The sequence below is a fragment of the Kogia breviceps genome, chromosome 4 (genome assembly GCF_026419965.1).
Source record: "Kogia breviceps isolate mKogBre1 chromosome 4, mKogBre1 haplotype 1, whole genome shotgun sequence".
Classification (NCBI taxonomy): domain Eukaryota; kingdom Metazoa; phylum Chordata; class Mammalia; order Artiodactyla; family Physeteridae; genus Kogia; species Kogia breviceps.
In genome coordinates this window covers 182,791,301-182,798,303 of record NC_081313.1, presented here as the reverse complement: position 1 = coordinate 182,798,303, position 7,003 = coordinate 182,791,301, and positions in this window count along the sequence as shown.

Below are 7,003 nucleotides of genomic sequence, written 5' to 3'. Positions count from 1 at the left end.
ATCCACAGCTAGACGGGACATAAGGCTGGACAATCGTGGGGCTGAGAGTTTTGGTGAGGATGGGACAGCAACTGCAGCCCTTTTAGAGTAATACTGCCTGGTCCCCAATCCATGGGTCTCAAACCTTCAGGTGCAGGGGACACTTCGTACAGCTACAATATGCATGAGACACACAGAGGATAGTACGCCGTCGGTTTGGGAAGAGTTTGGAAAAGGCATCTCATCTCCTCATCTCCAGGGAGTCGGGTTCACCCCTCCAGCCTCTTTCCTAACAATCTCCCCACTTGGGGAATCAGCACCTACAATGTCCTGTTTCGAACAGTTTCGAATTTGTCCAGAGGATGAAGAGGAAGACGGGTAACCAATGAGAGAAAAGCCCTAGGTGTTTGCACAGGCACATGTCACTCTAATTTCCAATCAGGAGGATGAATTGACCAAAGGCTCAGCTTGCCTCCAAAACCAGAATAGGGCTTGAAGCAATCCTGCTATTTTGTGGGCGGTTCCCCAAAAATCAAGTTAAAAAATGGAGCTCAGGGGCACTGCAATTCACAGACCTGCAGGGCTATAAATGATACCCATCCTGGAAAACTATCTTGAGGTAAGTCAGCGAAAAGGATTTGAAAGCAAGGCAGAATTGCAGGAAAGGGATTTCAACAGGTAGATTGGCCTCGCCCTTAAAGCACATGAAAAGCAGCTGAACTTTGCCAAGGATGCAGTTGGCCAAATAGGGAGTATGCGTTTTTCCTGAATATATTCAGGAAAAACGCATACGCCCTTTTTTGCCAAACAAAAAAGCGGACAGGGCTTCCCTGGTGGCGCAGTGGTTGAGAATCCGCCTGCCAATGCAGGGGACACGGGTTCGAGCTCTGGTCTGGGAGGATCCCACATGCCGCGGAGCAACTAGGCCCGTGTGCCACAACTACTGAGCTTGCGCGTCTGGAGCTTGTGCTCCACAACTAGAGAGGCCGCGACAGTGAGAGGCCCGCACAGCGTGATGAAGAGTGGCCCCCGCTCGCCTCAACTAGAGAAAGACCTCGCACAGAAACGAAGACCCAACACAGCCAAAAATAAATAAATTAATTAATTTGAAAATTTTTTAAAATATATTTTTTTAAAAAATTTTTAAAGAGGACAGTGCAAATCAACACTACAGAGGTATCACATCCCAGCCATGAGACGAGCCATCCTCACAAAGGGTAAAAACCACAAATGCAGGACAGGGTGTGGAGAAAAGGGAGCCCTGTTACGATGAGCGGGGGGATGTAAATTGCCAACGGCCCCTCTGGAGAAGTGTATCGTGTTTCCTAAAACATCTAAAAAACAGAGCTACAGAGCATAGGGCACTTCCACTCATGGGCATATATCTTGGAAAAACCAAAAATCGACAGGACACAGGCACCCCAATGTGTACTGCTGCTCTGTTTACAAGAGCCTCGACCTGGGTACAACTGAAATGTCCCTGGAAGGAAAAAATGGATAAAGAACATTTAGTACTTATGTACAATGGAATATTGCTCAGCGCTGAAATCAATGAAATAAGGCCAGTTGCAGCAATTCAGGGGGACTTAACTACAGTCACTGAGAGTGAAATAAGTCAGACAAAATGAATATTATCGTAAGATGTTACTTATAGGGGGAATCTAAAAATCGCCACACATGAACTGAATGACAAAACAGAACACAGTCATACATTTACAAAAAACACTTATGGTTGCTAAAAGGGAAAGGTGCGGTGGGGTAATGCATAAACCAGGAGGTTGAAATTGGCACAGATACCGTTCCATAAACCAATACTGGAATCGACAAGACCTACTCATTTCTCAGAAAACTGGACTCAGCACACTCTATGCACAGGAAAAGAATATATCTGACTAGGAGAAACTGAAAAAGAATTTATTGATGTCTCTCTGTAAGTGCATCAAGTGGACGTATAGAAGCAAGAAACAGCAATGGAAATCAGCTACAACCCCTTATAAAAATACATTTTAAAAAAACACAGTGAGAGAGAGAGGAATTCTTACGAAATTCGATCAGGGGCTGCAGTGCAACCTGGATTGACCACATCTAGACCCACAGCTGGATGGGACCTCAGGCTGGACACTCGTCAGGCTGAGAGGATTGGTGAGGATAGGTCAGCAAATGCAGCCCCTTTAGAGTAATACTGCCTTGGTCCCCATTCCAGGGGTCCCAACTCTCCAGGTGCAGGGAAATCTTCCTACAGCTAAAACATGCATGGGACACAGAGAGGATGGTCCACCCTCAGTTAGGGAAGAGTCTGGAAAAGGCCCCTCATCTCCTCATCTCCTGGTGCTCGGGTTTCCATCTCCAGCCTCTTTCCTAACAATCTCCCGACTTGGGGAATCAGCACCTTCAACATCCTGTTTTGAACAGTTTGGAATATGTCCGCAGGATGAACTGGAATGGGGGGAATCAATGAGAGAGCAGCCCTAGGTGTTTGCACAGGCACATGTCGCTCTAATTTCCAATCAGAAAGACGAATTGAGCAAAGGCTCAGCTTGCCCCCAGAACCAGAATAGGGCTTGACGCAATCCTGCTCTTTTGTGGTCAGTTCCCTAAAATGCAAGTTTTAAAATGGAGCTCAGGGGCACTGCACTTCACAAACCTGCAGGGCGGTAAATGATACCTATCATCGAAAAATATCTTGAGGTAAGGCAACGAAGAGGATTTGAAAGCAAGGCAGAATTGCAGGAAAGGGATTTCCAGAGGTAGATTGGACTCACCCTTAAACCACATGAAAAGTGGCAGAACTTCGCCAAGGATGAAGTTGGCCAAAAAGGGCGTCTGCGTTTTTCCTGAATATATTCAGGAAAAACGCAGACGCCCTTTTTGGCCCACCAGACAAGCAGGCAATACAAATCAACACTACAAAGAGGTGTCACTTCGCATCTGAAAGAAGGGCCATCTTCACAACTGGTAAAAACCAGAAATGCAGGTCAGGGCGGGGAGAAAGGGGAGTCCTGTCAAGCTGATGGGGGGGAATGTCAATTGCTGAAGGCCACTCTGGAGAAGCGTATTGTGTTTCTTAAAACATCTAAACAGCACAGCTACAGAGCATACAGCACTTCCACTCGTGGGCTTATAGCTTGGAAAACCAAAAATCGACAGGACGCAGGCACCACAACGTTTAGTGCTGCTCTGTTTACAAGAGCCTCGACTTGGGTACAACTTAAATGTCCTTGGAAGGAAAAAATGGATAAAGAAGATCGGGTACTTATGTACAATGAAATATTACTCAGCCCTGAAATCAATGAAATAAAGCCAGTTGCAGCAACTCGGGGGAACATAGGCATGGGCATTGAGAGTGAAATAAGTCAGAAAGAAAAAGAAACATCATAAGGTATCACTTATAGGGGGAATTTAAAAATCGCCACACATGAACTGAATTACAAAACAGAACAGAGTCATTCATACATTTAGAAAACACACTTATGGCTGCTTAAGGGGAAAGGTGCGGTGGGGTAACGCATAAACCAGGAGGTTGAAATTGGCACAGATACCGTTCCATAAACAAATAATGTAATGGACAAGACCTACTCATTGCTCAAAGAACTGGACAGCACGCTCTATTCACAGGAAAAGAATATATCTGACTAGTAGATACTGAAAAAGAATTTATTGATGTCTCTCTGTAAGTGAATCAAGTGGATGTACAGCAGCAAGACACAAAGATTTGAAAATCAGCTTTACCCCATTATAAATATAAATTTTTTTTAAAAGACAGTGAGAGAGGAATTCTTACAAAATTCGATCAGGGGCTGTGATGCAACTCGATTAACCACATCTAGACCCACAGCTGGATGGGACCTCAGGCTGGACACTCGTGGGGCTGAGAGGATCGGTGAGGATAGGTAAGAAAACACAGCAGCAGTTAGTAATACTGCCTGGTCCCCATGCCAGGGGTCCCAAATCTGCAGGTGCAGGGGAATCTTCCTACAGCTAAAACATGCATGGGACACCGAGAGGATGGTACACCGCCTGATCGGTAAGAGTTTGGAATAGGTACCTCACCTCCTCATCTCCTGGTGCCTGGGTTCCCACCTCCACTTCCTTCCTAACAATCTCTCCGCTTGGGGAATCAGCACCTTCTAACCCTCTTTCGCACAGTTTGGAATTTGTCCGGAGGATGAAGAGGAAGGGGTGGAACCAATGAGAGACAAGCCATAGGTGTTTGCATAGGCACTTGTCACTCTAATTTGCAATCAGGAAGACGAACTGACCAAAGGCTCAGCTTGCCTCTGGAACCAGAACAGGGCTTGAAGCAACCCTGCTGTTTTGTGGCCAGTTCCCAAAAAAGCAAGTTGAAAATTGGAGCTCAAGGGCACTGCAATTCACAGTCCTGCAGGGTTGTAAATGATACCTATTGTAGAAAAATATCTTGAGGTAAGTCAACGAAAAGGATTTGAAAGCAAGGAAGAATTACAGGAAAGGGATTTCAAGAGGTAGATTGGACTCGCCATTAAAGCCCGTGAAAAGCGGCTTAACTTCATCAGTGATGCACTTGGCCAAAAAAGGCGTATGCGTTTTTCCTGAATATATTCAGGAAAAACGCAAACGCCCTTTTAGGACAACCAAACAAGTGGGCAATGCAAATCAACACTACAAAGAGGTGTCACCTCGCATCGGACAGAGGGCCACGCTCACAAAGTGTAGAAACAAGAAATGCAGGACAGGGCGAGGAGAAAAGGCAGCCCTGCTATGCTGATGGTTGGAATGTAACTTGCCAAAGGCAACTCTGGAGAAGTATATTGTGTTTCCTAAGAAATCTAAGAAACAGAGCTACAGAGCATACGGCACTTCCACTCATAGGCCACTCATAGGCGTATATCTTGGAAAAGACAAAAATCGACAGGTAACAGGCACTCCAACGTTTAGTGCTGCTCTGTTTATAAGAGCCTAGACTTGGATACAACCTAAATGTCCTTGGAAGGAAAAAACAGATAAAGAACATGTGGTACTTAGGTACAATGGAATATTACTCAGCCTTGAAATCAATGGAATAAGGCCAGTTGCAGTGCCTCGGTTGGACTTGGTTTGATCATTCTAAGTGAAATATGTCCAACAGAAAAGAGACTTCTTATAAGATATCACTTACAGGTGGAATCTAAAAATTGCTACACATGAAGTAAATTACAAACAGAAACAGAGTCACATATTTAGAAAACACACTTTTGCTTGCTAAAGGGGAAGGTGGAGTGTGGTAAGGCATAAAGCAGGAGGTTGAAATTAGCACAGATACATTCCAAAGACCAAATAGGTAATCGACAAGACCTACCCTATAGCTCAAGGAACTGGACTCAGCACACTCTAGTCACCGGACAAGAATATATACGACTGGTATGGATCTGAAAAAGAATTTATTTATGTCTCTCTGTAAGTGAATAAAGTCGATGTACAGAAGCAAGAACCGGGCATTGAAAGTCAGCTACACCCCATTATAAAAATAAATTACAAATTAAAAAAAAGACACTGAGAGAGATAGAATTCGTTCAGTGGCTGTGTTCCAACCTGGATTGACCACGTCTAGACCCACAGCTGGATGGGACCTAAGGTTAGACACTCGTGGGCTGAGAGGCTTCATAAGGATGGGCCCGCAAATGCAGCCCCTTTAGAGTAATACTCCCTGGTCCCCATTCCAGGGGTCCCAAATCTCCAGCAGCAGGGGATCCTTCCCACAGATAAAATATGCATGGGACACCCAAAGGATCGCACACCATCTGATCAGGAAAAGTTTGGAAAAGGCACCTCATCTCCTCATCTCTTTGTGGTCGGGTTCCCCCCTCAAGCCTCTTTCTTAACAATCTCCCCACTTGGGGAAATCAGCACCTTCAACATCCTGTTTCGCACAGTTTGGAATTTGTCCGGAGGATGAAGCGGAAATTGGGAACCAATGAGAGACAAGCCCTAGATGTTTGGACAGCCACATGCCAGTCTAATTTCCAAACAGGAAGAGGAATTGACCAAAGGCTCAGCTTGCCCCCAGAACCAGAACAGGGCTTGAAGCAACCCTCCTGTTTTGTGGCAAGTTCCCTAAAAAGCAAGTTGAAAAATGGAGCTCTGGGGCACTGCACTTCACAAACCTGCAGGCTTGTAAAAGATACCTATTGTTGAAAAATCTCTTGAGGTAAGTCATCAAAAAGGACTTCAAAGCAAGACAGAATTGCAGCAAAGGTATTTCAAGAGGTAGATTGGACTCGTCATTAAAGCACATGAAAAGTGGCTGAATTCGCCAATGATGCAGTTGGCCAAAAGGGCGTATGCGTTTTTCCTGAATATACTAAGGAAAAACGCATACGCCCTTATGGCCTATCAAACAGGCGGGCAATGCAAATCTGCACTACAAGCAGGTATCACTTTGCCTCAGTAGAAGGGCCATCCTCACAAAGCGTAAATACCAGAAATTCAGGACAGAGCGTGGAGAAATGGGAGCCCTCTACGCTGATGGTGGGAATGTATATTGCCAACGGCCACTCTAGAGAAGTGGACCGTGTTTCCTAAAAAATCTATAAAACAGATGTACAGAGCATACGGAACTTCCCCTCATCAGCATACACTTCGGAAAAACAAAAATCCGCCGGAAACAAGCACCACAATGTTTAGGGCCGCTCTCTTTACAATAGCCTCGAGTTGGTACAACCTAAATGTCCTTGGAGGGAAAACATGGATAAAGCAGATGTTGTACTTATGTACAATGAAATATTACTCAGCCATGAAATCAATGAAATAAGGCCAGTTGAAGCAACTCGGGTGGACTTAGGTACAATCATTCTAAGTGAAATAAGTCAGACAGAAAAAGAGACTTATCATAAGATATCACTTATAGGTGGAATCTAAAAATGGCTACACATGAACTAAATTACAAAACAGAAACAGAGTCATACATTTAGGGCCTTCCTGTTGGTGCAGTTGCTAAGAAACAGCCAGCCAATGCAGGGGACTCCGGTTCGAGCCCTGATCCGGGAAGATCCCACATGCCGTGGAGTAA